The sequence below is a fragment of the Tachypleus tridentatus genome, chromosome 2 (genome assembly GCF_004210375.1).
Source record: "Tachypleus tridentatus isolate NWPU-2018 chromosome 2, ASM421037v1, whole genome shotgun sequence".
Taxonomy (NCBI): Eukaryota; Metazoa; Arthropoda; class Merostomata; order Xiphosura; family Limulidae; genus Tachypleus; species Tachypleus tridentatus.
The window spans coordinates 143,963,201-143,988,737 of record NC_134826.1 but is presented as its reverse complement, the minus strand read 5'-3'; the positions used below and the strand labels follow the sequence as shown (position 1 = coordinate 143,988,737).

The 25,537-nt window shown below is 35.4% G+C and overlaps 1 protein-coding gene across 1 annotated transcript in view; it reads left to right on the top strand.

Moving 5' to 3' along the window:
* Nucleotides 1-6,215: 6,215 nt before the first annotated feature.
* Nucleotides 6,216-25,537, top strand: part of LOC143245281 (uncharacterized) — a 58,992-nt gene continuing 39,670 nt past the window's right edge. The window contains exon 1 of the transcript XR_013025553.1: nucleotides 6,216-6,341. The gene's annotated coding sequence lies outside the window, so the exon portion shown is untranslated. The remainder of the gene's footprint in view (nucleotides 6,342-25,537) is intronic.

Genomic DNA, 25,537 nt, shown 5'->3' with positions numbered 1-25,537 from the left:
GAGATTAATTCATTTACCTGTTCTATGGTTTTTTGACATTCTGTGCTTGATGGAACCCATGAGATTGATCCATCTACCTGTTCTATGGTTATTTGACATTATGTGCTTGATGGAACCCATGAGATTGATCCATCTACCTGTTCTATGGTTCTTTAACATTCTGTGCTTGATAGAACCCATGAGATTGATCCATCTACCTGTTCTATGGTTCTTTGACATTCTATGCTTGATGGAACCTATGAGATTAATTCATTTACCTGTTCTATGGTTCTGTGACATTCTATGCTTGATGGAACCCATGAGATTGATCCATCTACCTGTTCTATGGTTCTTTGACAATCTTTATTTCCTAGTAATGCCAGCCTTTTCCTTCTTGACCATCTCTAAGAAAACCGTGATGTTTTGTTGCTGAAATGAATCACAATGTTCTTCTATCATGTACTAGAAAACTTCTAGTTACGGGCTTTCAAAGTGAGGGTTTTAGGTTTCCCAGCAAAAACCAGATAAATGAACTAAAATTTAACATAATGCTACAGATGGTTTATTTTTTTGAGAAACTATAAAAAAAAAAATCACACGGATTTTACTTTTTTTCATATTTAAAATAAGCTGTTTATACGAACAAGGAAAGAAAGTTTAATCAATAATTGAAAAAAAAAAAATTCCTAGATTTGTGGCCGGGCATGGCCAGATGGTTAAGGAATTCGACTCGTAATATGAGGGTCGCGGGTTCCAGTCCCCATCACACCAAACATGCTCGCCCGTTTAGGCGTACGGGCGTTATAATGTGACGGTTAATCCAACTATTCGTGGGCAAAAGAATAGCCCAAGAGTTGGCGGTGGGTCGTGGTCATTAGCTGCCTTCATTTTTGTCTACACTGCCAAATTAGGGACGGCTAACGCAGATAGCCCTCGAGTAGCTTTGCGCGAAATTCAAACAAAAATTGTTGTGAATTTCGCGAAAAGCTGCTCGAGGACTATCTGCGTTAGCCGTCCCTAATTTAACAGTGTAAGCCTAGAGGGAAGACAGCTAGTCACCACCACCCACCGCCAACTCTTAGGCTACTCTTTTACCAACGAATAGTGGAATTGACCGTCAAATTATAACACCCCAACGGCTGATAGGACAAGCATGTTTGGTGCGACGGGGCTCAAACCGGCGGCCCTCAGATTACGAGTCGAGTTCCTTAACCCACCTGGCTATGCCGGGCCAAATTCAAACCAAACCAAACCTAGACTCGTCATCCTAAAATGTTCATTTTTTTATTTTTTAACTTTGGTAATTTTATATCGATGATAATTCTGTGTAACTGTCAGCTGTTTCATTCTACTCTGGTGATAATATTCTGTTTATTTACCTTCATACTTCTGTCGAGCCACCAGCGAATATTACATATGTAAATTTTAAGGATAAAATTAGCACAGCTGTAGGGGAAAATTACAAGTGTGCTTGTGTGAACAGCACGAAGATAACGGTCTGATTCATACACAGTGATGTCTAATAACATGCCCGGTGTCGCCAAGACGTCCGTCCAACTACATGTACCGAAGCGCAATCAAGTTGTACAGACAGAACTGAAATATTGTTCTGCAGAATACAGAATGGCTTTAGCCTCCTAGTGGACACACTTAAAAACATTAAATAAAACCGAGTTCTTCAGAAAAATTCACTTCCACTTTTTTTGTTCGTACTCTCATTTATAAACAATCTTCAAGGGTGTGACCAGTGACACCTTATAGTGGTGTGACTTCAAGTCTGGGAGCAATATATATGTAAAAACGGCTCGTTTGGGTTGAGATTTTTTTTTTTTTTCGTAGAGGAGCGAACAACCTTTCGACCTTCTTCGGCCATCGTCAGGTTCACAAAGAAAGGAAGAGGTAACTGACCGGAAGCTGACCACATGTTTGAAAGGGGTTGTGTAACTGAGTGTCGGAATGTAGAGAGCGGGCTTAGATGTTTGAATATATAATTTTATTTATTTTATTATATTAATATAGGTATAAAGGTGTTCCTTTGTATTGGTTTATTTTGGGTTTAAGTTGTTGTATAAGTAAGGCTTCTTTAATTTTGCGTTTGTTTATGTTTGTTTCTTTATTTAGTATTTGAGTGTGTTTTATGGTTATGTTGTGTTTATTTGACTTGCAGTGTTCGAAAACGTGTGAAGGTGACCTTTTATGTTCTTTGAATCTGGTTTCCATTTACACAACCCCTCTCAAACATGTGGTCAGCTTCCGGTCAGTTACCTCTTCCTTTCTTTGTGAACCTGACGATGACCGAAGAAGATCGAAACGTTGTTCGCTCTTCTACGTAAAAAAAATATATATATAAATTTCTCAACCCAAACGAGCCGTTTTTACATATATATTTTTCTCTACAAGTGGGTTTTATCGACATCACTGAAGACCCTCCCAACTGTTGGATCCCAAGAACCGGCCTTGAGTGTGGCCTGTGATTGTGCAAATGGCCGTTAAGACCTTCCAGGAAAACTGTTTTTTAGTGTTTGTTATGTTAACACACGCAAGTCATGTGTAATCACACACTACTGTGTGTGTGAAAATCCGTAAGTGTAGCGTTAGTTAATGTTCGAACCAGTTCTACCAGTTTTGTTTTTATATCGCCACAACCGAAACAGAAGTACTCGTCTAGTGGCATTTCTTTCTTTTGTCGCCGTCGTTCTTAATGGACAAACATTCCATGTAAAAGTAAACATATTTATGTATGAATGTGTATTATGTGGAAGTGCACCTAAATATCATAAATTTGTTTGGCCCATTTAACCTCATACAACTCAAGAGCTGATCATTAGACAAGTGATTTAGCAAATGACGTAAAGAATTGAAAGGAGAGGTGATTTTATCAAGTCACAAAGAAATATGTGAACGTCAGCACGTGTTTAGTTAAGTTATTTAACTAATGTTAATTGTGTTACGGGCCTGGCAGGGCCTAGCGCGTTAAGGCGTGCGCTTCATAATCTGAGGGTCGCGGGTTCGCGCCCGAGTCGCGCCAAACATGCTCGCCCTCCCAGCCGTGGGGGTGTTATAAAGTTACGGTCAATCCCACTTTTCGTTGGTAAAAGAGTAGTTCAAGAGTTGTAGGTTGGTGGTGATGACTAGCTGCCTTCCTTCTAGTCTTACACTGCTAAATTAGGGATGGCTCAGTGCAGTGGGCTAACAACCTACTCACTTAAATACCTATTCATGAAACCGCAAGTGATTGCGGCCATGTGTTACTTGATGGAATCAAGTGGTAGAGGATGATGATGAATTGTGTTACGTTTCTTCCAACCTTATTAATATGCACCTGAAATTCAGTGTTACGTTCATTCTCATATTATTAATATTTATGTGAAATATTTATGCACTTTCAGCACTCTTCTTCGGTGTTCATAATATTTTTTGTGTTTATTTTTAAACGCAAAGTTACACAATAGATTATCCGGGTTTTTTCCAATCTCGAGTATCGAAACTGAATTTTTAAAGCAATAACCTCCACGCTTACCGGCGAGCCACTGGCTAACTCGCAATGCTTATCATGAATCGATTCACAAAATGTGAATCACAGAAGTCTGAAATTGCGTAAGTCTAAATTACCACATCTCTGTCCTAGTATGTTGTCTTTAGCGAGATAGTTTGAATATGCAAATTGTGAGTACAATAATTCATGGTTCGTGACCTGTTATCCTAACTGTTGTAAGATAGCAAACTAATTTTTTGTTTTTATCTCAATAAAACTACTGAGCAAAAAACAGTAATTGTATTCTTCAATAACTACAACGTAACCTTTTCTCTTTCAGTGAAACTTATGACAGGGTATTTACCCAACTGTTTCTCTTTCAGTGAAACTTATGACAGGGTATTTACCCAACTTTTTCTCTCTTAGTGAAACTTATGGCAGGGTATTTACTCATAACCTTTTCTCTCTCAGTGAAACTTATTTATTCCCCTAGTAGGTCACGAGAGTAGAAGCTCGTGATCGTATATTGACAGACACTTCTAGAAAATTGTCAGTACACGTGCGTGACTGCTTTGGAAGCTGGTTTCATCGTACAAACCCATACATACGTTTATATTTACTCAAAACACAAGTTATTAAATGGAAGACGAGTCAGCGTTTTAATGCAACTAAAAATTTACAGATAAACTAAACGACAGAAGGAAATAATAATACACAAGCAATAAACGCAACCATAATCATCAAATAAAATAATAATAGAATCTGCTGTCTCACAACATTGCGTTTCGTACATTGGGGGTATAGGTACATCATAAAATTGACGATTAAACTTCACTATTCGGTCAGATGAGAGAAGTCCAAGAGTTGTTGTTGGTGGTGGTTGTTGACTAGGTATCTACCTTTCCTATGTCGGTTCAAAGTAAAGACGAACAGGATAGATAACAGCCACTGTGTACCCGTGCACGAACACCCATAGCAAACGAACTTAGTTAACATACTTGAATGACGAATATTTTATTTCTTTTTCCTAATGTTAGTTTATCTTCCACACTGCTGATTTTCTTGACGTATCAGCAAGTTTTCAATTTCGGTTCCTTGGATCGCTTCAGAGTCCCTCTTCTCAAGTGGTTTTAGTCTGAATTCTGTTGATCTATGTGGCCAGTGTTCTTTGACCGTAAGTCCAAGGTAGGCTATTTATATCCTGCACACAATTAGTTACAAACAGCTGAGAAACATTTAAACAGAAATGTTATATTGTTTGTATTAAGGGTGGCAATTTAAACAATAGTTTAACAATAAGTATTGTTTGACTTGAGATATTGTTGGGAGGGGTCCGAAGTTTAATAAGAACACGTTATTGTTCTGAGTTTCTTTAGTCCAAATTTTTCAAAAACTAAAAAGAAGATCTGGACATTGTGATATTCTAAACTGTTTCATTTAGAATAGTGGAAACTTCATAAGGCACCATTTAGAACAGTAGAGATTTCATAAGGTACCATTTATAATAGTGGAGATTTCATAAGGCACCATTTAAAATAGTGGAAACTTCATAAGACACCATTTAGAATAGTGGAGATTTCATAAGGCACCATTTAGAATAGTGAAAACTTCATAAGACACCATTTAGAATAGTGGAAACTTCATAAGACACCATTTAGAATAGTGGAGATTTCATAAGGTACCATTTATAATAGTGGAGATTTCATAAGGCACCATTTAGAATAGTGGAAAGTTCATAAGACACCATTTAGAATAGTGGAAACTTCATAAGACACCATTTAGAATAGTGGAGATTTCATAAGGCACCATTTAGAATAGTGAAAACTTCATAAGACACCAATTAGAATTGTGGAAACTTCATAAGACACCATTTAGAATAGTGGAGATTTCATAAGGCACCATTTAGAATAGTGAAAACTTCATAAGACACCAATTTCATAAGGCACCATTTAGAACAATGGAGATTTCATAAGGCACCATTTTTCATTTTTTTAAAGTTGAACGGTATTATTCTTAAAATATTCGTTCCTTTGTTTCATTTCCAACTTACGAAATGAATTATGTAAGTTCTGCCTACTGAGAATTTATTTGTTTCTTTTTTAATTTCGCAAAAAAATTCACGAAAACTATCTGTGCTAGCCGTCCCTAAATTAGCAGTGTAAGACTAGAGGAAGGCAGCTAGTCATCACCACCCACCGCCAACTCCTGGGCTACTCTTTTACCAACAAATAGTGGGATTGACCCATTACGCTGTAACGCTTCCTCGGTTGAAAGGGCGATTATGTTTGGCGTGACGGTGATTCGAACCAACGACCCTCGGATTAAAGTCGAGTGCCTTAGCCACCTGGCCATGCCGAGCCTACATATTTTACGAACCTATTTACACCTTCGCGTCAAGATTTTTTTAACATGTTAACGTAAGTATTGCTCTATTAAATTAACTATTAAAATATGCTATTGGACAAAGACATTTCCGAAGAAACGACGAAACTTTTATAGAGTGTGTTATTGGTCATTATTATCTATAATTAAAATTTAAAGACACCATTGGCCTATAGATGTGACATCGAGTTCATGGGAATTGCAATGTTATTAAGCAATAAACATAAGTTGATTCGTGAAAGGAAAAGTAGGACAAGAAACCTTTCAAGTGGTTGGCTCAACACTTACAGTGATGATGGAAGTCGTTGCGTTCAACCAAGGAAAGACATCTTTTCTATTTTTTTTATTTTAGCATCCTCGGATCTCCTACTGAGACGCATAATTATAAGTATCATATCAACGTTGCGAAACTAAAACATTAGTGAACATGTAAGAAAATGGTCCGTGTTCATAAACTTGTGATGACAAAGTATTGTGAGGGTATGAGTGCGGATATGTTATTGCGGTAAGTTATTTGATAAAACTTAAATGAAGATTTCACTTTTAAATTGATTAGAAAAGAACAAAATGTATGGAAAACCAAAACTGCTCTTTCTGAATGAAGTTGTAAAGTGACATCTATGGTTCACCCGGAGAAAGATAGCGTTAATTTTTATTTCTTTATTATTAAGCTAATGAGATTAAGACAATTTGGTCAGAAATATCGGACATACAGACAAGAAAGAAACCTGGCATGACCAGGTAGTTAGGACGCTCGACTCGTATTCAGAGGGTCGAAGATTCAAATCGCCGTCACACTAAAAATTTTGGCTCTTTAAGCTGAGTGGGATTTATTATGTGACGGTCAATCCCACTATTCCTTGGTACAAAGAGTAGCCCAAGAGTTGGCAATAGGTGGTGATAATTAGCTTCTAAAATTAGGACTGATAGCGAAAGTAGCCCTGGAGCAGCTTCGCGCAAAATTCAAAACAGACAAACAGACAAGAGAGAAGCAAGAACACAATGATGGACTTATGTAATTATTACACATACTACACTTCAACGTAAAGTTGACAGTCCATTCTTTCTGTGCTTTAGCTAGAGGAGCTTTAATTGAAATACAGTCCACCCTTTCTCTGCTTCAGCTTGAGAAGCTTTAATTGAAATACAATCCATCCTTTCTCTGCTTTAGCTGGAGGAGACGTAATTGAAATACAGTTTACCCTTTCTCTGCTTCAGCTAGAGGAGCTTTAATTGAAATACAGTCCACCCTTTCTGTGCTTTAGCTAGAGGAGCTTTAATTAAAGTACAGTCCATTCTTTCTGTGCTTCAGCTAGAGGAGCTTTAATTGAAATACAGTTTACCCTTTCTCTGCTTCAGTTAGAGGAGCTTTAATTGAAATACAGTCCACCCTTTCTGTGCTTTAGCTAGAGGAGCTTTAATTGAAGTACAGTCCATTCTTTCTCTGCTTCAGCTAGAGGAGCTTTAATTGAAATACAGTTTACCCTTTCTCTGCTTCAGCTAGAGAAGCTTTAATTGAAATACAGTCCACCCTTTCTCTGCTTCAGCTTGAGAAGCTTTAATTGAAATACAGTCCATCCTTTCTCTGCTTTAGCTGAAGGAGACTTAATTGAAATACAGTTTACCCTTTCTCTGCTTCAGCTAGAGGAGCTTTAATTGAAATACAGTCCACCCTTTCTGTGCTTTAGCTAGAGGAGCTTTAATTAAAGTACAGTCCATTCTTTCTGTGCTTCAGCTAGAGGAGCTTTAATTGAAATACAGTTTACCCTTTCTCTGCTTCAGCTAGAGGAACTTTAATTGAAATACAGTCCACCCTTTCTGTGCTTTAGCTAAAGGAGCTTTAATTGAAGTACAGTCCATTCTTTCTCTGCTTCAGCTAGAGGAGCTTTAATTGAAATACAGTTTACCCTTTCTCTGCTTCAGCTAGAGGAACTTTAATTGAAATACAGTCCACCCTTTCTGTGCTTTAGCTAAAGAAGCTTTAATTGAAGTACAGTCCATTCTTTCTCTGCTTCAGCTAGAGGAGCTTTAATTGAAATACAGTTTACCCTTTCTCTGCTTCAGCTAGAGGAGCTTTAATTGAAATACAGTTTACCCTTTCTCTGCTTCAGCTAGAGAAGCTTTAATTGAAATACAGTCCATTCTTTCTCTGCTTCAGCTAGAGGAGTCCCTTTCTCTGCTTCAGCTAGAGAAGCTTTAATTGAAATACAGTCCACCCTTTCTCTGCTTCAGCTTGAGAAGCTTTAATTGAAATACAGTCCATCCTTTCTCTGCTTTAGCTGAAGGAGACTTAATTGAAATACAGTCCACCCTTTCTGTGCTTTAGCTAGAGGAGCTTTAATTAAAGTACAGTCCATTCTTTCTGTGCTTCAGCTAGAGGAGCTTTAATTGAAATACAGTCCACCCTTTCTGTGCTTTAGCTAGAGGAGCTTTAATTGAAGTACAGTCCATTCTTTCTGTGCTTTAGCTAGAGGAGCTTTAATTGAAGTGCAATCCATTCTTTCTGTGCTTCAGCTAGAGGAGCTTTAATTGAAATACAGTCCATCCTTTCTGTGATTTAACTAGACGAGTTTCACCTAAAAACAGTTCATGTTTTCTCTACTTTAGCTGAAGGAGCGTCTGTTGCTTCAGGACAACTTCAGGGATATAGCTAGACTGTTTGATTCGTCCTTGGTTTTATTTTATATATCAGATCTAGAAATTCAGTCAGTAATGAAAGTATCAATTCGCAATTCTTGTTAATCGAATAGTTTTGCACACAGGGGATAAACAGTGGCCCTCTGGAAAATGTTGTTAATTTGTTATTAGATACCAGAAAAATAATTAAAAACTACATGTTTTTGGAATACACTTGACGTGATTTGTTCATATATGATCTCAAATCCTAATTTTAACACTAGACTTTGTAGATACCTGCAACTGTGCTGTTTTTAAAAGATATCTTAGAAATAAGAGAATTGATGTTATCGATTGGCTAGGTCAAGCACATGATATTAATCGTATTGAAAAGTTATGGGCTGAATTAAACCGATTAACAAAAGATCATAAACCAAACATGGAAGATGAACTTTCTGAGGTACATAAGGAAGGATGACAACCAGTCACTGAGGAATATCTGAACAAACCAATGAAAAGAAGCCACGTGGATATAAAGCAGTTCTGAAATTCAAGGTAATGTTGACTGAATATTTACTGGTAAGACTGGTTTGTGTTATTTTGAGTTTCACTTTTACATGTGGTTACTGCAGATAAACTTGTTTGGTCATTTTGGGGCTAATTGGAACAAAAAGATCTAAGAAACTGCAAGAGGCGCACAACACGTTTTATGATAAAATGTAACTAAAAATCATGAGAAGTTCAGGTATTTACAAAAGACTTTGTTAAAACATATAGCTTTACATTTTTTGTGTTATCCAATGAAAGATGTAACAAATTACCAACATTTTCAAGAGAGATCACTTTGTTTTATCCACTACCGTATTTCTGAACTTAACTTTAATACTTTTTACAATTCGGGACGTAATCCGAATTTGTTCTAACATTTTCTTGCTAGACTTTATTTTGGCAAACCACAAACTTGGAAATAAATTCACAAATGCATTGACTATTGTACAGACTTATCAAACCGTTAATAACAGTTTGAAAACAACGTTTCGACAAGACTACGTCATCATAGGTTGAATAATCTTGCCGAAACGTTGTATGTTCACAATAAAGTTTCTTCATTACCCATTCAAGCTGTCTTCATAGATTTATTTTCTGAAAAATGAGTTACTTGTCATCAACTTTACCAAACAGTTATTTTAACATTTCCTTACTAGACATTACTCACCATCATCACAGCGGTTCCTCTAACTCAGCTTCATTACAGTGGTTCCTCTGACTCACCCTCATCACAGTGGTTCCTCTGACTCACCCTCATCACAGTGATTTCCCTAACTCAGCCTAATTACAGTGATTCCTCTGACTCACCCGCATCACAGCAGCCTCTCTAACTCACCCTCATTACAGCGGTTCCTCTAACTCACCCTCATCACAGTGGTTCCTCTGACTCACCCTCATTACAGTGGTTCTTCTGACTCACCCTCTTCACAGCGACTTCTCTAACTCACCCTCATTACAGTTGTTCCTCTGATTCACCCTCTTCACAACGGCTTCTCTAACTCAGCCTCATTACAGTGGTTCCTCTGACTCACCCTCATTACAGTGGTTCTTCTGACTCACCCTCATCACAGTGGCTTCTCTAACTCACCCTCATTACAGTTGTTCCTCTGACTCACCCTCTTCACAACGGCTTCTCTAACTCAGCCTCATTACAGTGGTTCCTCTGACTCACCCTCATTACAGTGGTTCTTCTGACTCACCCTCATCACAGTGGCTTCTCTAACTCACCCTCATTACAGTGGTTCTTCTGACTCACCCTCATCTCAGTGTCTTCTCTAACTCACCCTCATTACAGTGGTTCCTCTGATTCACCCTCTTCACAGCGACTTCTCTTACTCACCCTCATTAAAGTGGTTCCTCTGACTCACCCTCTTCACAGCGGCTTCTCTAGCTCACCCTCATCACAGTGGTTCCTCTGATTCACCCTCATTACAGTTGTTCCTCTGACTCACCCTCTTCACAGCGGCTTCTCTAACTCACCCTCATCACAGTGGCTTCTCTAACTCACCCTCATTACAGTTGTTCCTCTGACTCACCCTCATTACAGTTCCTCTAAAATCGATCATATTTTAAAGAAACATTTTGTTTCTGTACCAACTATGAGAAGCTGGTTAATATACTCTACGTATATTAATATATTGAAACATTTTGTTTCTGTACCAACTATGAGAAGCTGGTTAATATACTCTACGTATATTAATATATTGAAACATTTTGTTTCTGTACCAACTATGAGAAGCTGGTTAATATACTCTACGTATATTAATATATTGAAACAATTTGTTTCTGTACCAACTATGAGAAGCTGGTTAATATACTCTACGTATATTAATATATTGAAACATTCTGTTTCTGTACCAACTATGAGAAGCTGGTTAATATACTCTACGTATATTAATATATTGAAACATTTTGTTTCTGTACCAACTATGAGAAGCTGGTTAATATACTCTACGTATATTAATATATTGAAACATTTTGTTTCTGTATCAACTATGAGAAGCTGGTTAATATACTCTACGTACATTAATATATTGAAACATTCTGTTTCTGTACCAACTATGAGAAGCTGGTTAATATACTCTACGTACATTAATATATTGAAACATTTTGTTTCTGTACCAACTATGAGAAGCTGGTTAATATACTCTACGTATATTAATATATTGAAACATTTTGTTTCTGTACCAACTATGAGAAGCTGGTTAATATACTCTACGTATATTAATATATTGAAACATTTTGTTTCTGTACCAACTATAAGAAGCTGGTTAATATACTCTACGTATCTTAATATATTGAAACATTTTGTTTCTGTACCAACTATGAGAAGCTGGTTAATATACTCTACGTATAATAATATATTGAAACATTTTGTTTCTGTACCAACTATGAGAAGCTGGTTAATATACTCTACGTATATTAATATATTGAAACATTTTGTTTCTGTACCAACTATGAGAAGCTGGTTAATATACTCTACGTATATTAATATATTGAAACATTTTGTTTCTGTACCAACTATGAGAAGCTGGTTAATATACTCTACGTATATTAATATATTGAAACATTTTGTTTCTGTACCAACTATGAGAAGCTGGTTAATATACTCTACGTATATTAATATATTGAAACATTTTGTTTCTGTACCAACTATGAGAAGCTGGTTAATATACTCTACGTATATTAATATATTGAAACATTTTGTTTCTGTACCAACTATGAGAAGCTGGTTAATATACTCTACGTATATTAATATATTGAAACATTTTGTTTCTGTACCAACTATGAGAAGCTGGTTAATATACTCTACGTATATTAATATATTGAAACATTCTGTTTCTGTACCAACTATGAGAAGCTGGTTAATATACTCTACGTATATTAATATATTGAAACATTCTGTTTCTGTACCAACTATGAGAAGCTGGTTAATATACTCTACGTATATTAATATATTGAAACATTCTGTTTCTGTACCAACTATGAGAAGCTGGTTAATATACTCTACGTATATTAATATATTGAAACATTCTGTTTCTGTACCAACTATGAGAAGCTGGTTAATATACTCTACGTATATTAATATATTGAAACATTTTGTTTCTGTACCAACTATGAGAAGCTGGTTAATATACTCTACGTATATTAATATATTGAAACATTTTGTTTCTGTACCAACTATGAGAAGCTGGTTAATATACTCTACGTATATTAATATATTGAAACATTTTGTTTCTGTACCAACTATGAGAAGCTGGTTAATATACTCTACGTATATTAATATATTGAAACATTTTGTTTCTGTACCAACTATGAGAAGCTGGTTAATATACTCTACGTATATTAATATATTGAAACATTTTGTTTCTGTACCAACTATGAGAAGCTGGTTAATATACTCTACGTATATTAATATATTGAAACATTTTGTTTCTGTACCAACTATGAGAAGCTGGTTAATATACTCTACGTATATTAATATATTGAAACATTTTGTTTCTGTACCAACTATGAGAAGCTGGTTAATATACTCTACGTATATTAATATATTGAAACATTTTGTTTCTGTACCAACTATGAGAAGCTGGTTAATATACTCTACGTATATTAATATATTGAAACATTTTGTTTCTGTACCAACTATGAGAAGCTGGTTAATATACTCTACGTATATTAATATATTGAAACATTTTGTTTCTGTACCAACTATGAGAAGCTGGTTAATATACTCTACGTATATTAATATATTGAAACATTTTGTTTCTGTACCAACTATGAGAAGCTGGTTAATATACTCTACGTATATTAATATATTGAAACATTTTGTTTCTGTACCAACTATGAGAAGCTGGTTAATATACTCTACGTATATTAATATATTGAAACATTTTGTTTCTGTACCAACTATGAGAAGCTGGTTAATATACTCTACGTATATTAATATATTGAAACATTTTGTTTCTGTACCAACTATGAGAAGCTGGTTAATATACTCTACGTATATTAATATATTGAAACATTTTGTTTCTGTACCAACTATGAGAAGCTGGTTAATATACTCTACGTATATTAATATATTGAAACATTTTGTTTCTGTACCAACTATGAGAAGCTGGTTAATATACTCTACGTATATTAATATATTGAAACATTTTGTTTCTGTACCAACTATGAGAAGCTGGTTAATATACTCTACGTATATTAATATATTGAAACATTTTGTTTCTGTACCAACTATGAGAAGCTGGTTAATATACTCTACGTATATTAATATATTGAAACATTTTGTTTCTGTACCAACTATGAGAAGCTGGTTAATATACTCTACGTATATTAATATATTGAAACATTTTGTTTCTGTACCAACTATGAGAAGCTGGTTAATATACTCTACGTATATTAATATATTGAAACATTTTGTTTCTGTACCAACTATGAGAAGCTGGTTAATATACTCTACGTATATTAATATATTGAAACATTCTGTTTCTGTACCAACTATGAGAAGCTGGTTAATATACTCTACGTATATTAATATATTGAAACATTTTGTTTCTGTACCAACTATGAGAAGCTGGTTAATATACTCTACGTATATTAATATATTGAAACATTTTGTTTCTGTACCAACTATGAGAAGCTGGTTAATATACTCTACGTATATTAATATATTGAAACATTTTGTTTCTGTACCAACTATGAGAAGCTGGTTAATATACTCTACGTATATTAATATATTGAAACATTTTGTTTCTGTACCAACTATGAGAAGCTGGTTAATATACTCTACGTATATTAATATATTGAAACATTTTGTTTCTGTACCAACTATGAGAAGCTGGTTAATATACTCTACGTATATTAATATATTGAAACATTTTGTTTCTGTACCAACTATGAGAAGCTGGTTAATATACTCTACGTATATTAATATATTGAAACATTTTGTTTCTGTACCAACTATGAGAAGCTGGTTAATATACTCTACGTATATTAATATATTGAAACATTTTGTTTCTGTACCAACTATGAGAAGCTGGTTAATATACTCTACGTATATTAATATATTGAAACATTTTGTTTCTGTACCAACTATGAGAAGCTGGTTAATATACTCTACGTATATTAATATATTGAAACATTTTGTTTCTGTACCAACTATGAGAAGCTGGTTAATATACTCTACGTATATTAATATATTGAAACATTTTGTTTCTGTACCAACTATGAGAAGCTGGTTAATATACTCTACGTATATTAATATATTGAAACATTTTGTTTCTGTACCAACTATGAGAAGCTGGTTAATATACTCTACGTATATTAATATATTGAAACATTTTGTTTCTGTACCAACTATGAGAAGCTGGTTAATATACTCTACGTATATTAATATATTGAAACATTTTGTTTCTGTACCAACTATGAGAAGCTGGTTAATATACTCTACGTATATTAATATATTGAAACATTTTGTTTCTGTACCAACTATGAGAAGCTGGTTAATATACTCTACGTATATTAATATATTGAAACAATTTGTTTCTGTACCAACTATGAGAAGCTGGTTAATATACTCTACGTATATTAATATATTGAAACATTTTGTTTCTGTACCAACTATGAGAAGCTGGTTAATATACTCTACGTATATTAATATATTGAAACATTTTGTTTCTGTACCAACTATGAGAAGCTGGTTAATATACTCTACGTATATTAATATATTGAAACAATTTGTTTCTGTACCAACTATGAGAAGCTGGTTAATATACTCTACGTATATTAATATATTGAAACATTTTGTTTCTGTACCAACTATGAGAAGCTGGTTAATATACTCTACGTATATTAATATATTGAAACATTTTGTTTCTGTACCAACTATGAGAAGCTGGTTAATATACTCTACGTATATTAATATATTGAAACATTTTGTTTCTGTACCAACTATGAGAAGCTGGTTAATATACTCTACGTATATTAATATATTGAAACATTCTGTTTCTGTACCAACTATGAGAAGCTGGTTAATATACTCTACGTATATTAATATATTGAAACATTTTGTTTCTGTACCAACTATGAGAAGCTGGTTAATATACTCTACGTATATTAATATATTGAAACATTCTGTTTCTGTACCAACTATGAGAAGCTGGTTAATATACTCTACGTATATTAATATATTGAAACATTCTGTTTCTGTACCAACTATGAGAAGCTGGTTAATATACTCTACGTATATTAATATATTGAAACATTTTGTTTCTGTACCAACTATGAGAAGCTGGTTAATATACTCTACGTATATTAATATATTGAAACATTTTGTTTCTGTACCAACTATGAGAAGCTGGTTAATATACTCTACGTATATTAATATATTGAAACATTCTGTTTCTGTACCAACTATGAGAAGCTGGTTAATATACTCTACGTATATTAATATATTGAAACATTTTGTTTCTGTACCAACTATGAGAAGCTGGTTAATATACTCTACGTATATTAATATATTGAAACATTTTGTTTCTGTACCAACTATGAGAAGCTGGTTAATATACTCTACGTATATTAATATATTGAAACATTCTGTTTCTGTACCAACTATGAGAAGCTGGTTAATATACTCTACGTATATTAATATATTGAAACATTTTGTTTCTGTACCAACTATGAGAAGCTGGTTAATATACTCTACGTATATTAATATATTGAAACATTTTGTTTCTGTACCAACTATGAGAAGCTGGTTAATATACTCTACGTATATTAATATATTGAAACATTCTGTTTCTGTACCAACTATGAGAAGCTGGTTAATATACTCTACGTATATTAATATATTGAAACATTCTGTTTCTGTACCAACTATGAGAAGCTGGTTAATATACTCTACGTATATTAATATATTGAAACATTTTGTTTCTGTACCAACTATGAGAAGCTGGTTAATATACTCTACGTATATTAATATATTGAAACATTTTGTTTCTGTACCAACTATGAGAAGCTGGTTAATATACTCTACGTATATTAATATATTGAAACATTCTGTCTCTGTACCAACTATGAGAAGCTGGTTAATATACTCTACGTATATTAATATATTGAAACATTTTGTTTCTGTACCAACTATGAGAAGCTGGTTAATATACTCTACGTATATTAATATATTGAAACATTCTGTTTCTGTACCAACTATGAGAAGCTGGTTAATATACTCTACGTATATTAATATATTGAAACAATTTGTTTCTGTACCAACTATGAGAAGCTGGTTAATATACTCTACGTATATTAATATATTGAAACATTTTGTTTCTGTACCAACTATGAGAAGCTGGTTAATATACTCTACGTATATTAATATATTGAAACATTTTGTTTCTGTACCAACTATGAGAAGCTGGTTAATATACTCTACGTATATTAATATATTGAAACATTTTGTTTCTGTACCAACTATGAGAAGCTGGTTAATATACTCTACGTATATTAATATATTGAAACAATTTGTTTCTGTACCAACTATGAGAAGCTGGTTAATATACTCTACGTATATTAATATATTGAAACATTTTGTTTCTGTACCAACTATGAGAAGCTGGTTAATATACTCTACGTATATTAATATATTGAAACAATTTGTTTCTGTACCAACTATGAGAAGCTGGTTAATATACTCTACGTATATTAATATATTGAAACATTCTGTTTCTGTACCAACTATGAGAAGCTGGTTAATATACTCTACGTATATTAATATATTGAAACATTTTGTTTCTGTACCAACTATGAGAAGCTGGTTAATATACTCTACGTATATTAGTATTGGAAATTTCTTCCGGTTGGTTGAGAAGTGTTACACATGTGGTTCAGAAGTCCCACACATGTGGTTCAGAAGTCCCACACATGTGGTTTAAAGTCCCACACATACGGTTGAGAAGTCATACACATGTGGTTCAGAAGTCATACACATGTGGTTGAGAAATCCCACACATGTGGTTGAGAAGTCATACACATGTGGTTCAAAAGTCACACACCTGTGGTTCAGAAGTCATACACATGTGGTTAAGACGTCCCACACATGTGGTTGAGAAGTCATACACATGTGGTTCAGAAGTCCCACACATGTGGTTGAAAAGTCATACACATGTGGTTCAGAAGTCATACACATGTGGTTGAGAAGTCATAAACATGTGGTTCAGAAGTCCCACACGTGATTGAGAAGTCCCATACATGTGATTGAGAAGTCCCACACATGTATACATCTTTATGCAAGTCTGATTTATTGAAGTTAGTTTCGAAGTTTGCTTTATATGTGTAATTAAGTTAAATTGTGTAGAGAAAAAATATATCGCAGCCACAATAAAAATATTAGTATGTCCTTACGTAATGTTCCCTGGTGGTCTTCAAAGGTATTGGAAGAAGTAAGATCTAAACTGTGCTGGTGAACACCGTCTTTTCAGGTTAACCAGAACTTCAGGGGCCTCGCATGATTAAGGTTAAAAAGAGACAATAAAGCAGATGTGGGTGGTCTAGTCCACAACTATCCACACTTTACTTTTCGCTGTCTTCAACCAAATGTGAGAAGGTGATTGCTTATAAAAATAAAATGGTAATAAGCAGAAAGAAATAACAAAAAAAAAACAGCAAAACTGTCCTGAAAGGTTAGCATTCCGGCCCCTGTCTGATGCTTCGACATAAATACCAAGATCGTAAGGTGTTACCATACTAAGCTAAGCCTAAATCATTGGTATGGTTACCATCTTTCCCACTTTACATGATTTACCTTACGATTTATGGATCAGCATTGGATCTTTGTATTGCAACTACGATTTACTTCTTTGTTTCATTTAAATAATATTTCATCTAAAGTTCGGATATACTGAGTGAATTTCGCACTGTCCTTCAATTTCATGAGTTGTTTTTTTCGTTATTTGTCCTAAATTTATATATATATGTGCTCGTCTTGTCCATTATAGAAGTAGGAACCTCTTTCTAAACCAATAACATCTTATTTAAACCAACGTCCCTCACTAGTAGAGCGGTAGGTCTACCAATTTCCAACACTAAAATTAGGGGTTCGATTCTCCTCGATGGGGTCAGTAGATAACCCATTGTGGCTTTTTTATAATAAAGTAAAAACAAACAAAAACACTTCAACCGAATTTTAAAACAAAGCATTGAATATTCGTTGGTTGTTTTTTGCATTCAAAATCTAGTGTATGGCACAGTTACTAGATGTTAGAGATTTTCCACTAATCCTAAGCCAACATGGCCAGTTGGGTTAAGGCGTTCGACTCGTAATGTGAGGGTCACGGTTTTGAATCCCCGTCGCACCGAACATGCTCGCCCTTTCAGACGTGGGAGCGTTATAATAAGACAGTCAATCCCACTATTCGTTGGTAAAAGAGTAGCCCAAGAGTTGGTGGGGGTGGTGATGACTAGCTGCCTTCCCTCTACTAACCACTCCTACCTTTCACTAGTTACGAGAGAAAAGCTTCCTTCTAAAGAAAATTACTAATTATTTCATGGCACAGCCGTATGTCTGCGGACTTAAAACACCATCAACAGAGATTTGATACTCATGATGGACAAAACACAGATAGCCAAGTGCTAAGCGCTTAACTTCGAGCAAACTAAACTGAACTAGACTGAATGTAATGTTTTTCATTAGCATAAAGTTTATTTTTTTAATTAAGTTCACAGAGTAATACTTTTTCTATATTTTGCATTAAATTTTAAAATTTCAATAACGAATTTCATTACAATGGATTATGTTTAATTTTCGTTCATTTTGAAACCTTTATTTCAAGGGGCTTTTGTCTTCTCCGTTCAAGGTTTATGTCCCCACGCGACGTGCATACGATCTGAGGAACAAACTCAAAGCTTGTTGCTAAAACTGCGAGTTTAAAGCCAATTGAATTTAAACCTAATTTTAATTGTGTGCTTGAGGTCAAGAGCGAAACAAAAGTGGGGATAAATGTGGTGCACGTGCATATAACTGCCAGTTATTCAGCACATCGTGCACGTTTTCTCAATCTTTACAGATATAGAAAGTTTCAACATTTCAATGGAGTTGTTTTTATGCAGTTTTTGAAAAGAAACAATGACCAAGGAAACTGTTGGGGTTCTTAAGTCCAAATGCACCCTCATAGAAACAATGACCAAGGAAACTATTGGGGTTCTTAAGTCCAAATGCACCCTCATAGAAACAATGACCAAGGAAACTGTTGGGGTTCTTATGTCCAAATGCACCCTCATAGAAACAATGACCAAGGAAACTGTTGGGGTTATTAAGTCCAAATGCACCCTCATAGAAACAATGACCAAGGAAACTCTTGGGGTTCTTAAGTCCAAATGCACCCTCATAGAAACAATGACCAAGGAAACTCTTGGGGTTCTTAAGTCCAAATGCACCCTCATAGAAACAATGACCAAGGAAACTGTTGGGATGCTTAAGTCCAAATGCACCCTCATCTTTCCTCTCCATTTTTCGTATTAGATGTCGTATTCTCAGCCTGTGAAAATATGTAAGCTTCCTGTCACTGGTCGAAGAGACAAAATCGGTATGTCTCAAAGTCTAAATGCGACACATATGAGAGAGCAAGTGGTCATGTATTAATGCCGTAAAAGAGAAAGAAACCAAGGTTTCTTGCTAGCCTTAAAGCGTTCGTCATGACTGGATCCGCAAAGATTTATCTCAAGTGAAAAAAGAAAGTTAAAAATGTGGTCACTGATTCAGTAGAGATGAACTTCCTATTTTCAACACCAGTAAATACACTTGTTTCATTGTTCTTACTGTCCTTTAAAGGAGTCTCGTCTGTCTATTCTTCAGCTGATTCAAATAACATGGCACATTTCCTGTTAGAACCTACTGTTATTAGAGGATCAATCTTTTTCTTGTAGGAACGTCAGCTTATCCGTGAACATTATAACTACAAGAACGTTATATATACATGTATTGGAAGCAAACTGTACTTTCAAGTCAGATAAGGTGTACTAGGCCCAGTATGGCCAGGTGGGTTAAGGAGTACGACTCGTCATCTGAAGGTCGCGGGTTCGAATCCCGGTCGCATCAATCATGTTTGCCCTTTCAGCCATGGGGGTGTATAAGGTGACGGTAAATCCAACTATTCGTTGGTAAAAGAGTAGCCCAAGAGTTGGCGGTGGGTGGTGATGACTAGCTGCCTTTTCTCTAGTCTTACACTGTTAAATTAGTACTCGTGTGCAACGAAACAAAACGTAGTCTAGAATGTGCGATTCGAGACAATAAAAGAAAAGCATATTAGAATTAGTGTACTCAACAGATACGCAAGTATTTTTAATCCATTTCATGAAATGCCTTAATTTGGAAATTACAATCCTTACAAAGTACTTGAATATCATTTTAAACTGCAACTAAATTTTGCACCTGCGTTAGATTGTGTTTGACAGTTCTGTTGTTATTGAATTAAGCACAAAGCTACACAAAGGGCCATCTGTGCTCTGCCCACCACGGGTATCGAAACCTGGTTTTTAGCGTTGTAAGTCCGCAGACATACCGCTGAGCCACTGGGGGGCGACAGTTCTGATTTTATATATATATATATGACTGTATGTGTCTTTCAGCATGAATTTTTAACCTTCTGTTTGTTTTTGTTTTGTTTTTTAATTTCGCACAAAGCTACTCGAGAGGGCTATCTGCGCTAGCCGTCCCTAATTGAGCAGTGTAAGACCAAAGGGAAGGCAGCTAGTCATCACCCACCTCCAACTGTTGGGCTACTCTTTTACCAACGAATAGTGGAATTGACCGTCACATTATAACGCCCCCAACGGCTGAACGGGCGAGCATGTTTGGTGCGACGGGGATGCGAACCCGCGAACCCCAGATTACGAGTCGAACGCCTTAACCCACCTGGCCATGCCGGGGCCTAACCTTCTGTGTAGCAATTTTTCTTATCATAAGTATGGGTGTGAAGTTAATCGTTAAGCCTAATTTTGTCACAGACCAATTTTGAGAACACATCAAAGTATTTTAAGCGAAATTTCAATATATGATTTATTTCACACAGTTCTAAAAATGAGACTAAGTTTTATATGTTTTGACAGTGATCATAGTTTATTGAATAAAAATATAATACCTAAAAGATGATTTGTGGATTATGTCTATCGCGCTTGAACGTGTGTAGTTTCCAACTAAAGCAATAACTAAAATAAAGCAACAAGTTTTGTTAATTATATAAGCCACCTGGCTGTAATCACGGCAAAACTTTATATGTCCAAGTAACTATTATCTACTGACATTACTCTAATAGATTCATGTGATTTATGTTGCTGTTCAAGCAAAGGGATATTGAAGAGAACTTACGTAACACATCAGTAGCAGTTACATTCAGAAGTCCTCTAACATCTAGACACTTTATATTAATAGTCTTGACTTTGTGAACTTTAACTGGGAGTAAATTCGTGTATATCATTATGACCCTTATGTTCGAATTCATCATTGTTTCCTGCTTTATAAAGATAGTTTAAAAATCGTTGTTTGTTTCATAAGGTCATATTCATAAACGGCATAGATTTGAACCACGTAACCAACACGTCGAACTAGAGCAGCTGAATTAAAACAAATACTGGCACATCCTTCGTAATTCGTGCTGTCTCTTGTTCGTTCATTTCATCAACATGGTTTATGCGCATGCGCTAACTACTTACTGTTATTTCTTTTGTTTTTAGTTTGGCAAAATTCCAGCTCATGTGAGTTCGAAATAAATCTCCAGCTGGTATGATTCTATGAATTTGAAGTATCATAAACTTGTGGAATGTGATGTATATTTAACAGTGAAAGCCTGTTTTCCCCAATAATAAAACAAGAAAACATTCTCACAACCATGTCTCACAGCTGCACATCTTAAAATAATATCTCACAGCTACACGTTTGTTATAACAATGTCTCACAGCTGCACGTTGTCATAACAATGTCTCACAGCTGCACGTTTGTCATAACAATGTCTCACTGTTGCACGTTTGTCATAACAATATCTCACTGTTGCACGTTTGTCATAACAATGTCTCACAGCTTCACGTTTGTCATAACAATGTCTCACTGTTGCACGTTTGTCATAACAATATCTCACAGCTGCACGTTTGTCATAACAATATCTCACAGCTGCACGTTATCATAACAATGTCTCACAGCTGCACGTTATCATAACAATGTCTCACAGCTGCACGTTTGTCATGACAATGTCTCAAACCTGCACGTTTGTCATAACAATGTCTCACAGCTGCACGGCTTGTAATTTACAAATGAAAATTGGTTGTAGGAAGCAATGATAATTATAATTATTCTGGATCAAACTACATTATTTTTGTAGTACAGAGGAAAGCAGTGAGAATTGAACGTTTCACAAATGTCACAGTTATTGAGACAACAGTTTCTCCATTAGAAACGTCATCAAGTGCAGTGTACATGAAGTAATGTTTAACTCGTTTTCAATGTAGATGTTGACTGAAGTCTGGAGTTAATGTTCAAACACGAGACACTTGTGTTTCTTTTTTTTTTATCTTGGACACTTATCCTGCTGAGCTTTTAACAAAAAGAGAAAGAATCTTCTCCGTGATTGGTCAAAGCATTTCAAAACGTGGCATTGATTAAATGCCTTCCCTTTGCCTTTACTAGACCTGTTTCATGTTGACCTAAATTTTTCTGGACTATGACAACCAAATCATGGAATCCACGAACGTTTATATCAGTTTCAGATTTATGACACCAAGATTTTTTTTTTTTCCTTTTTGGAGACTTCCGCCGATTTTTTAACTCATGTCTCGAAGAACGTGAATCTTCTCGTGCTGTTACTTTAAACAGTGGTAAAATGGGGCACACTAGGCTTAACAAACTTTCAGCTCTGGTTACTGCAACATGAAAACGAATCCCTTTTACTGCTGATTTACATAAACTACTACGCCTTTTACTAATCACGATATTGGCTGAAAGTTTCACCGGATTACAAGTTTACTCAAACGCATAAGCAGGTCCCAAGACCTGAGCTTGATCATAGGCCACGTGTTAAACCTCAGAACTAAACAGTGAAACCCCGTGTTATCTACTTGTGTTCTCCCCAAAATTTGAGTAGAGGCTCTTGAATCGCCTTATTTCGTATCCCTAATACTGCGGACTCACACCGCTAGAAACCGGCCTTCTATACCCGTAGTGGGCAGAACACAGACAGCCCATTGTTTAACTTTGTTCTTAGTTCTAAACAAAACTTGATAAATTAGGACGAAGTGATTAATGCTCATTACACTTTATTCAACATCTAAAATCACATTTCGATAAATTTCAATTAGTGTTAATTTGTTGGTTCACATTGTAGTTGCGATTTTAGGTTTGAGAAGGTATTATGTATATTCTTGTTTTGAGATGGTAAACATATATATATATGTACATACATTGCAGAAAACACTTCTATTTTCCATCACAAGTAAATCATGGAAACGTTGTTAAACGATTTTTACGTCGAAAATCCATGGCCTGGCATGGCTAGGTGGCTTAAGACGTTCGACTTGTAATCCGAGGGTCGCGGGTTCGAATCCCTGTCGCACCAAACATGCTTGCCCTTTCAGACGTGGGGGCGTTATAAATGTGACGGTCAATCCTACTATTCGTTGGTAAAAGAGTAGTCCAAGAGTTGGCGGTGGGTGGTGATGACTAGCTGCCTTTTCTCTAGTCTTACACTGTTAAATTAGTACTCGTGTGCAACGAAACAAAACGTAGTCTAGAATGTGCGATTCGAGACAATAAAAGAAAAGCATATTAGAATTAGTGTACTCAACAGATACGCAAGTATTTTTAATCCATTTCATGAAATGCCTTAATTTGGAAATTACAATCCTTACAAAGTACTTGAATATCATTTTAAACTGCAACTAAATTTTGCACCTGCATTAGATTGTGTTTGACAGTTCTGTTGTTATTGAATTAAGCACAAAGCTACACAAAGGGCCATCTGTGCTCTGCCCACCACGAGTATCGAAACCTGGTTTTTAGCGTTGTAAGTCCGCAGACATACCGCTGAGCCACTGGGGGGCAACAGTTCTGATTTTATATATTTATATATATGACTGTACGTGTCTTTCAGCATGAATTTTTAACCTTCTGTTTGTTTTTGTTTTTTTTAATTTCGCGCAAAGCTACTCGAGAGCTATCTGCGCTAGCCGTCCCTAATTGAGCAGTGTAAGACTAAAGGGAAGGCAGCTAGTCATCACCCACCTCCAACTGTTGGGCTACTCTTTTACCAACGAATAGTGGAATTGACCGTCACATTATAACGCCCCCAACGGCTGAACGGGCGAGCATGTTTGGTGCGACGGGGATGCGAACCCGCGAACCCCAGATTACGAGTCGAACGCCTTAACCCACCTGGCCATGCCGGGGCCTAACCTTCTGTGTAGCCATTTTTCTTATCATAAGTATGGGTGTAAAGTTAATCGTTAAGCCTAATTTTGTCACAGACCAATTTTGAGAACACATCAAAGTATTTTAAGCGAAATTTCAATATATGATTTATTTCACACAGTTCTAAAAATGAGACTGTTTAAGTTTTATATGTTTTGACAGTGATCATAGTTTATTGAATAAAAATATAATACCTAAAAAATGATTTGTAGATAATATCTATGGCGCTTCAGCGTGTGTAGTTTCCAACTAAAGCAATAACTAAAATAAAGCAACAAGTTTTGTCAATTATATAAGCCACCTGGCTGTAATCACGGCAAAACTTTATATGTCCAAGTAACTATTATCTACTGACATTACTCTAATAGATTCATGTGATTTATGTTGCTGTTCAAGCAAAGGGATATTGAAGAGAACTTACGTAACACATCAGTAGCAGTTACATTCAGAAGTCCTCTAACATCTAGACACTTTATATTAATAGTCTTGACTTTGTGAACTTTAACTGGGAGTAAATTCGTGTATATCATTATGACCCTTATGTTCGAATTCATCATTGTTTCCTGCTTTATAAAGATAGTTTAAAAATCGTTGTTTGTTTCATAAGGTCATATTCATAAACGGCATAGATTTGAACCACGTAACCAACACGTCGAACTAGAGCAGCTGAATTAAAACAAATACTGGCACATCCTTCGTAATTCGTGCTGTCTCTTGATCGTTCATTTCATCAACATGGTTTATGCGCATGCGCTAACTACTTACTGTTATTTCTTTTGTTTTTAGTTTGGCAAAATTCCAGCTCATGTGAGTTCGAAATAAATCTCCAGCTGGTATGATTCTATGAATTTGAAGTATCATAAACTTGTGGAATGTGATGTATATTGAACAGTGAAAGCCTGTTTTCCCCAATAATAAAACAAGAAAACATTCTCACAACCATGTCTCACAGCTGCACATCTGAAAATAATATCTCACAGCTACACGTTTGTTATAACAATGTCTCACAGCTGCACGTTGTCATAACAATGTCTCACAGCTGCACGTTTGTCATAACAATGTCTCACTGTTGCACGTTTGTCATAACA